This window comes from Mauremys reevesii, linkage group 6 (genome assembly GCF_016161935.1).
Source record: "Mauremys reevesii isolate NIE-2019 linkage group 6, ASM1616193v1, whole genome shotgun sequence".
Classification (NCBI taxonomy): domain Eukaryota; kingdom Metazoa; phylum Chordata; order Testudines; family Geoemydidae; genus Mauremys; species Mauremys reevesii.
The window spans coordinates 59,895,422-59,906,082 of record NC_052628.1 but is presented as its reverse complement, the minus strand read 5'-3'; positions in this window follow the sequence as shown (position 1 = coordinate 59,906,082).

The following is a 10,661-nucleotide window of genomic DNA, read 5'->3' as shown; positions in this document are numbered from 1 at the left end:
ACAACAAATTGATTGCAAGTGTCCATCTACAAGCATGTTTGTCATGCCACACCCTTGGCTCAATACCATTGGAGTTTGGGCCTTTTAGGGTTAACCTGCGGGTTCCCTTTGCAAAATTCAGTCTTCTCTTTCCTTCTTGTTCTTCAGGATTAAACCCTGATTTCTCTTGCTTAACAGAGATCACTGGCTGATGGGGTGGGCCCTCCGTGCTAACAGCCATTAGCAAGTCTTTCTTCTCCCTGCCAGCCCAGTAATTCGCATCAACACAGACACTAGCTTTTAACTTCTTAGCTGCTATGGATTCCACGGCTGGACTTTGTCTTACAGAGATACCACCCAAATCCAAAGAGTCTGAGGGTGAGAGCTGGCTTGCTCTCCCCTGCCTCCTCAAGCATTTAGCCATACAACTGTTCTGCCCTGAAACACCAGTAACTGAATCTGTCCTCAGATCCTGAAGCACAGACTGCTCACTTACAGATTCAGCATGGAGACATTCCTGTCCCAACAGCATTGTCTCCCCACCAACAAGCTGGCCACACACAGCCAGGTGGTTATAGGGCTGCTCAACTTCCTTAACAGCTTCTACTCCACCTGAGACCTTTTCAAAGCTGCCCACACTGGATCTCTCAAAAGGAAAGTCAGTGGATCCATTCACAACAGAAAATTTCTGGCTGTTAGGAACTGAAACTTTCTTGATTAAATCACTTTTACACCCTTCAGTTGCAGTAAACTGCTTGCACAGGCTACCATGAGGATTCCTTTCCCTAGGAGCTTCTCTAAGCAGCAATTCACCCCTCTCAGAAATTCTGCCCTTCCCCTCTTCACCTAGGGCTTGCTCTAAAGGAACACTTCCCTGAGCAACCACAGATGCTACAGACTTTCTAGATAACAGGTCAGAAGCAGTCTCCTTCCCTTGGCCATGAACAAGTTCAGGAATCTTTTCCTTCTTGCTACAAGTTGTCAAACTGTCAGTCGGTAACACAATTAAATCACCTTTATGCTCTCCTTGTGCCCTGGCTGGGGTATCACCCTGATCAGACAGAGTTGCTGCACCCTTTTCCAACCACACATTAGCAACTGGCAAACTACAAGCACCAGAACTGTCTGGTCTCTGGGATTTTGCTATGACACTAACTGGATGCAACCTAGTCACAGTGCCATTCCCCCCAGCAGACACAAACTCAGGACCATTCCCTTCCTGGGCTTTAGCTGTATTTACAACCAACTTCGAGACAACTGAATCACCCTCAACCATTACAGGCTGACAGGAACCTTCTGTCTGCTCCACAGACACAGAAGAGCCGGAGACACATTCTCCTTTACCAGACACACAGCTTGGGATTTTACTTCCCTTGTCCCAGCACACAGGGCTGTTCACAGACAACTGCTTGGAGACTGGAGTAGCTTCCTTTATAGGCAAGTCAATACTCCTGACAGACACAGGCACATTCCCTCCACTGTCACATTTCTCCACACAGGAAACAGGTAAGGGATATGGACACTCATCTTCCACTATCCCTCCCTTCCCAAATTGCTGATTAGACAAAGCCATCAGCTCACAAGGCTGCCTAGTCTCCTGCAAACTTTCCTTACCAGGCACATTGCCTCTCCCAACAGATAAGCTGCTGCTCTTTTCACTACACTGAGCTACTTTTAGCAAATCACAGTTACCCATTTCAGGTTTACTTCTACACGCTGCACTAGCCACCAATCCATTACCCATTACAAATTTACCCTCTCCTTCCTTAGTTAGGGATTTAACCTGAGAAACATTTTCCTCCCCAATGAGATCTTTCTGCTCTTGATTTAACTCCAGATTCACTTCTGAGACATTAGACAGACATTCAGAAACTTCATTCCCAGACAAACTGCTTTCTTGCACAGACAAACAGATATTTCTCCCCAGGTTAGAACTCCCATCTCCCCAGCCATAGCAAAACTGGTTAAACATAGAAAACTGCCCAGAGTAACCCCATATATCAACGCAGTTATAAACTGGATTTCCAAGAGGATACAGTTTCTGCCGTTCTTCCCTTGCTTTTTTGACTTGGAGCTGGAGTCTAGCAGTTTCTTGTTGCATTTTGTGAGTCTCCTGCTGCACCTTGCGAGTCTCCTGCTGCACCTTGCGAGTCTCCTCCTCAGCAGCCAGCACCTCCAGACGTCCCTTACGAGCTTTTTCTTCTCTCTTAGCAGCCTCTCTCTTTCTCTCAGCAGCCTCTCTCTTTCTCTCAGCCGCCTCTTTCTCCAGCTGGGCCAAGACTTGCTTCTCTTCCATTCGAATTTTTGCCAGTTCTTGCTCATAATCAAACTGCAGGCTGTCTCTCAAGGCTTGCAGTTTCCTTGCTTTTTGTCTCATGGTCACTGATCTTTAACCAACCAAACTCTCAATCCCACATTTAAATTTTGGATAGCGTGGGGTTCTGACCCAAAGCTTAATTGACCTGGTTCTGTGGATCCAAGCACGACTACGCCACTGTGACGGAGCGATTCTGGCGGGACCCAACTGAGAGTGCCAAATCAGGACCAATTGCTCAAACAGGGCAGTTACAGCCCTAGGCTGGGGTTTTTCCACCTCTAAGGCAAACCAAACCAGCCAGACAAAAGGACTTTGGTCTCACCCCACTGGCTAACCACAAGTCACACAAGCAATTTCCTTAGACACTCCAGTCTCCCAGTATCACCACCAGTGCACTCGTCCTGGGGATGAATGGTTATGAAAACCAACACCCCAATAAAAGAAAAAGGTTCCCTCGATCCCAAAGGACCAAGCCCCAGACCCAGGTCAATATACACATCAGATCTTACCCACAAATCACGCTGTTGCCAATCCTTTAGAATCTAAAATCTAAAGGTTTATTTACAAAGGGAAAAAGGTAGAGAAGAGAGGTAGAATTGGTTAAATGCAATCAATTACATACAGTAATGGCAAAGTTCTTAGTTCAGGCTTGCAGCAGTGCTGGAGTAAACTGCAGGTTTTAGATTAAGTCTCTGGAATGCATCCCCCGCTGGGATGGGTCCTCAGTCCCTGGTGTAGAGCTTCAGTTTGTAGCAAAGTCCCTCCAGAGGTCAGAAGCAGGATTGAAGACAAGATGGAGATGAGGCATTAGGCTTATATAGACTTTTCCAGGTGTAAGAATCCCTTTGTCTTCACTGTGGAATTTTACAGCAAAATGGAGCCTGGAGTCACATGAGCCAGTCCCTGCATACCTTGCTGAGTCACAAGGCGTGTCTGCCTTCTCTCCATGGGTCCATTGTGTCCTTAATGGTCCTTAATGGGCCATCAAACAGGCTAGGCAGAGCTAACACCAGCTTGTCTGGGAGGCTTCCCCCAGAAGCACAGCACAAACTTGAAATACTGACAGCATAGAGCCAACATTCATAACTTCAACTAAAAATGATACAGACATACAGACAGCATAATTATAACCAGCAACCCATAACCTGGTCTTAGACACCTTATATGACCCCCTTTACTTAAGATTTGGTGCCACTACAGGACCTTGGTTGCAACCCATGTTCTATATGGTCCCCATTTATATCAATAACGTCACAGACACATACAGAGGACTGGACTAGAAGACTTCTTAAGGATCCTTCCAGTCGTGCACTTCTATATCTAGGTCAAAGCAAAATATGTTGCTTGTAATTTGTACAAGCAAAATATTATTACGTGGCTTATGTTGACCTAACTTTGTAGTGTATCATTCATTTGTAATCCAGTGTCAAATAGTTGCTGGTGAAAAGGGACAGTAAATATTACTGGAAGGTTTGTTTATTATTTAATCAAAAAGAGATCCCATGAGAAGTAATTATCTGAATTTTGAAGGAAGTCTGGTGATAGCAGAAGAACATATAATTAGAAGATGTACATAAAGAATATACAATAAATAATATTAATGTGAGTATAAAGTTCTTGAATGTGTGTCACATTAAAAACAGAAGGAAGCATTTTAATAGGAGTTTTGTGCATAGGTAGATCAATTACTTCCACAAGAACTGCTGTAAAAGCAAATGAAAAATGATCAGTTACGTGTTTTGAAATATTTCACCTTAGAAAGAAGATTCTTTTAAGTCCCAAGAAAAATTACATAGAACAGAGTAGAATAGGTGACAGTGGTGCTATAAATACATAACTTGGGTGCACATTGAAACTCAGGGTCAAAGGCCAATACTCCTCATCACCCAAAAAGTAGGTATTGCCAATATTTTATTCTATTGATGTTCTTTTAACACCCTCATCAGAACAGAGTAGACTATTATATGTACTACTTGGGAAGCAAGGGTATGATACTATCTCAGGGTGCCCTGAACTGTAAACCACTGTGTTACCCCTCTGCTTCAGCAAGAGAGCTTTGCTGGAGCTTAAACTGCACATCAGCACTCTGCCACACCAGCAAATGCCTCGAGGTCCCACCTGTCTAAACCTTGCCTTGCAGGTAAAATTCATTGAACCTCAGGGTGACATTTCCCAGGGTACAATCTGAACTGTCGAACAGCTGTGTCCCCTAAAATCTCCAACCTGGGATGCCTTTTACACTGCTTTGCTATAAGAGCGACCACTCCAGTTTCTGCTCACACACAGTCTCTATCATGTAACATCACTCCCAGCTGAATTACATGAATGAACAGGCCAACCACTCATGAATTAAATAAAAGGGTAATACCAGCAAACTCCCAGTCCCAGACCTTCCTCAAGAAGTGTGTGTCTTGTACTGCCCAGCACCCTGCTGGACAATACAAGCTCATAGAAAGTCCATAATTTCATCAATGGGAAATGATATGCACAGACCCAGTTATCTCAAGAGGAGGTTCACGAACACTTCAATCCAAACACACTGGTTTAGATAAAACAATAAAACAAATGTATTAACTACAGAAACATAGATTTTAAGTGCTTACAAGTAAAGAGGCATAAAAGTCAGAACTGGTTATGAAGAAAATAAAAGATAAAAACACAGACTGATATCTAACGTAGCAAGCTAAATGGATTCAAAGCAAAGGTTTTTCCCACCAGGATCCCTCTCCCAGTTCAATTATTCAGGCATTGTTGCTGCTGTGAGAAGAGATGAGAGGAAAGAGGTGATCTGGGAGCCTCTGTTTCTCATTCTTATACCCTTCTCCCCTCTTTGAGGATTATGTCCAGCTGGGGTTCAGGCATCAATCAGTCTGTTTACACAGAATAGCCCCAACTGTTCCATTGCTAATATGTAAAGTTCTTGATCATACTCTTCTTCCTGCCAAGGAATGGCCCCTTAGCCACGTGATGGACTATCATGGACTATTTGATTATACTGATACCTAGCCAGGGCATCAGTGTGCCTTGTGTCTCAGAAAAACTGGTTTGGGTCTGCTTTTCTAACTTTGGAACATGTCAACAGCAATGTTATACAGTAAAATCTTATAACTCTACATATAATGTTGACACATTTTACCAGGACAATAATGTTCAGAAGATTATGAGTTTTCAACTAATACCTCACAAGGCATACTTTGTACAAATTTATCATATTTTGAAAAGGATGACCATAAGTGTACAGTCTGTCACACTCAGTTCACAAGTTCCCTGGAGGCATCTCACTTCAATTTCCAGACCCTATCACTTGACACTCTCAGAAATTACCAAGTCACCTGTCTCCAAAGAGACGGTGCACACACACCAGCCTATTGGCTCACTGAGGGCATGCTATTTAACTTAATGCACAGCACTGAAATGGTTTATAGAAAAACTAAGAATAAGTTTTATTAATAAAGAACAGATTTAAAGTGATACTAAGCAAGAGAAAAAGATATGGTTACAAACAAAGAAACAATATACTTTCTAGTGTCTAAAATTAACAGTTTACAGTCCTGGTCTCAGGCAATTTCTCACCTAGAGTCTGTTCTCAGCATCTTTGAACCACATGGCTGAGGGGACTGAGGGAACCTCCTTTCACAGATTCCAAGAGTGCTGGCCTCTTTTGTTCCCTAAGTGGTGGATATTTAAAGGGTTCTTTCCCCTTCTTTTTATAGTCCTGTAAACCTTTGAAATATACTCTTTGGAAGTGTGTCCCTATATTAAATGTCTCTTTCCCGGTTGCTGTGCAGATGCCATGTTGTCTTCCTCATCCTTGGGCCAATTTGCTTTTTTCAATTGTTTTAATCACTTTATGTACCTTTGATGTAAACATACTTTCATTGTCTTTTGCTTGTAATCAAGCCTTGCAGACAGGTGAATTCACACTCCTTCACCTAGGGCAGGCTTATTTATCAACTGCCTGCAAAACAAACATATTTCCAGCATACATGCATAACTTTTTACACACAACCTGTACATACACACAATTATATTAATGACCTGTGCATTACCTGTTTTTACATGATACATGACACTGTTTAGCTAAATGTTCTGACAACAGTGTGCTGGGTGTACCCTTTGCCAGTTGGCATAAAGGGACTCTTAGGGTCACAAAGGGCTGTTAGCTGAGGGGTCATGACTATCTATTGTTAGTAATTCATATATTATTGAAGAGCCCAGCAGCCCTGAGGACAATCAGTGTCTGTCCATGCTTGGTATTTTAAAAGTCACAGTCCCTGCCACAAAGAGTTTACAAGCTATCATGCTTAACTAACTATTCTGTCTATCTACTCTACTCCTTTACTTTACCTATGTATCTGTCATTAGATACTACTGTGGCTGGTACTCTGTGATAATTATCTGTGTACCAACTACACAGCCTACTGTTTTTAAAAGGCCAGATCCTGCAGTCCTACTCAGGCAATCTTCCCATTAAGGGATTTAGCTGAACCCTGTAAACCAGTTTGAATCTGTACTGCATTTGACATGGTCAATGTATTGTATTGAATGCTAAACTGCTATGCTATTAGTCTGAGCTGCAGTCAGCAATCCATAAGGGATTGGCAGATACCCTGAACACCGTAATTCAAAAAAAAAATCAGCACATAATTTGCTGAATGCCATGCTTATTTTGAGGGTTCATCACAAACCCATAAAATTGCTTTAAAGATATATTTGCTATTCCCTTGTAATAGTATTTATCTCTACTCTGTATCTCTTTTCTAGATCGATTTATGTGAAAGATGGTGATATAGTAAAGTAATGCTGAAATTCACAATTGAAAAGTTTTTTTTTTTGCATATGGTACAGAGCTAAGATTTTTCACTATCTCTTTTTATATTACCATTTTCTTGCTTCATATTTTACTTGATCTGCTTGGATCAATAGGATTCTCATTAGCACTGGTAAATCTGGCTTTAGCTTGGCATTATAAAAGTGTTGGTGACACATCATTGTATTTTAACTATGCACATGGATAATTCACCTTTTCAGATCAAATATGGAAGAACACCTCACATAAATCATGAGTAAAGTGGGACTATAAAATCAATATACTCCCTTCACTTAAAAAGCATGAAAATAGCCCTGTGAAGTATTAAATAAGGTACTTGATTAAATCTTATAAATATCAGAATGTTAACTATCAGGTTTACTATGTGATATATTAATGTAGAACCACAATGGCCCTTTCAGGTTTAATGCATTAATGTCCGCACTGGCAAATACCAGAAGTGATTGCTGGTTAAGTATCCATGTAATAGATTTAATAGTCAGAGACCTTCAAAAATATCATCCAGCATTGAACAAATCAATATTCATAAAGAGGATCAGGACAAATGCACTAATCTAGTATCTTATGTTGCAGAGTAGGCAGATAATCCCTACAGTTTTAGGAATCCTTTTTAAAACAAGCAGCATTCTTGTGAACCCAACAAGTATTTCTTATTCCATCCAAGGGTTCAATTCATGGGACATGATTAAATTTGGTTGTGCAATAGCCTGATGCTACCAGCCTTACTCAGGCACAGCTCTCATTGGGACCAATGGCAGTTTTGTCTGGGGCAAGTCAGCAGGAACTTTAAGAGAAACCACTGCAATCAGTGGATACTGACTCCTAATATATAGCAGCAGTATATTGCCTTTTAAACCGTGGTCCGGATTTAAGCAGGGCCAAGAAATAAAGATTGGGCTGAAATCCTGGCCTCATTGAAATCAGTGGGAATTTTACCATTCACTCCAGTGGAGGCAGAATTTCACTCGAGACTCTTATCAGCACTCCTGTGTGTTGTGCCTTTATTATGGGCTCAGCCTCCCAAATCATATCATTGGTTCTTTTCTACTCACATCTAGATGCAAATTCCTTGTCATTTGTGTGTCTCTTGTGGCATGAGTGGTTTTTTTCAAATCTTTTCATTAAGATTGTCTTGTGTCATTACACAGCTCAGCTCTTAAGAATAATCCTGAAATAACAGGCCAATATGAATTTACAATAGAGGGAAACAGGCAATAAAACAGATTTTATTTCAAGCTTGCAAAGGATTATTATATTCAGTGAGGGAAACTATTTTTTTAAATTTTGAGAAGTACCTTGACTGTGTCCCATTGGAGTTCTTCATTTGCACAGTAGGGTTAGAATTGTGACTAAGAAGGGGGGAGAATTTGAACCTGGAGAAAGCAACAAACAGGATTTCTTCTTTAAAATAAAGGGCTATCTGAAAAGGTACTATTTTAACTTTAATGGTTATAGCAAGAGGATTTGAGTTTTGTCACCTTGACGAAAATCTTACCTGCTTCTTTGCATTCATGCACAGGGACTGAAACAATCAAAGTGCCATGGCTCTGCAACATGAGGATGACAGGCCAGAAAGAAATCATGCAGTCCCTATGTGCTGCAGATAACTGATCCATAATAACTCTCTCTGCAGCAATACACGGTGGGTAGGAGTAGATTGGGGGAGGGGGAGGATGAAGAACACCATGGGAGGAGGTGGTCACATCAGTGGCCACTATTACAGCCTAGAGGCTATTGTGCATTCTGCCTGAAGACAAGGGCTAAATTCCTTAGCTGGTGTAACACAGCATTGCTCCATTGAAGACAATGGTGTTACAATGTATCAATGTGGGGGGAGAAATTAAGGATGTCATGGACCCCTGCTAAGAAGTCACAGGTATGGCTGTCCCTGAATTAGGATCCATCACCTAATTGATCTCAGTGCAAATAAGGATAAGGGACAAGGAAAAGTAAACTAAAAAGGTGCTTTATTTAACATAAGGTCAGTAAATGGACAAAATATCTCAATGGCTCGTATGGGCATGAAGCCCAGAACCCTCTCCCTCTACAAATGACAGACAAAGGTGTTTATACTTTATAGATCAAAGTTCATCTGATTGTCTGCCTCGGCCTTGAGATGTTGGATCTGGACCTACCACTGCACTTGGGAATGACAAGCTGCACAGGAAGGACTCGGACCTTTGATGACTGCTGGACCAGGATTATGATCAGGATCAGAATCGGGATTACTTCTCAGGTAAGTAGCTGTGGTGGTTTCTCTCAGAGATCTTCTGGTGGTTCTTGATCCGATGACGTGAACGCGGGCTGCCACTCAGGAGGACAGTACCTAGAGTCTGTGAGCGTGGCTTTTTATATCCTCTAGTCTCTAGGCAGATAAGTGACTACCTGACCAGTCCTTTTCCCACCTTTTCCACAAAAGAGCACCAAACTCAAACAAAAGGGCACCAAAGTTCCAAAGATAAGGGTAGCCAATGTGGCTGCCAAACTACTAGAAACCATTCAAGATGGTGATTTTAACAAATTTTTTGATATTACCATTTCCCAGGTAAATACAAGATACCACATAGACATAAATCAGAGCATGCATATTTAAACAAATACATAAATAATGCTGTACAATGGAACTCTGCCAGTTTACATCAGCTGAGTATTTGGCCCTGGGTGTCAAGATTTCATCCCTAAAATCCCCATGTAGGTCACCTTTTCCTTGAACTTTGCTCAGTTGACCAGACTTTCATCCTCAAATGCTATATATGGATGAACTAGAGATGAACTCTTCCTCAGCTGTCATCCTCCCCTGATACACACCCACCCCATGGTTACATAGTAACCACTAGCAAAAGTACTCAGAAGGGAAAAAAGGAATTTCCTTCATTTTATTTACTTAATCATTCATGAAGTCCATTAACATTGGCAGTATTAAGAAAGTATCATGCACCAGTGCATGCCATCCTGCTTTTATAAGATGATACTTATTCAGAGACACCAGAAGATACAAGGTATTGAGTAGCCAGAAGCATGCTGTGCTTTAAAATTTTATGTCCTGTCATGTTGCTGTGCTGATGTGCCCTTGTAACTGAAAGGAAAATGCAGACTTGTCAACTTCTTTCTTGTTCTAATGAGGGAGAGGGTAACCAAGGACCTTGGGCAGGAATCACAGCCTAAGCTCTATGTGAGATGGGGAAATCGCTAGATTGCAACATTGTTTTCCAGAACATTGTAAGGACACAAGTCAACCTTAAAAACAAGTGCTGTCATTAGACTTGACAGGAGGCGAGAGCTGCTGGGTACTCTTCATGGTTGTTTCCTGTTTAGAAGGAGTGCTTGAATGAGCCAAGGGATGTAGCCTTGCCCTACTATTTTTACAGACACATACTGGCTCTTAAATGTAATCACAATGTGACACAGTGCCTACTCAAAATTAATATATGTGCATTGAGTTATTGGGTCAGATCCTCCACTTGCGTAACTCAGCATAGCCCTATTAACTTACAAAAACAACCCATGCCAAATTATAACATCTGAAGATCTAGC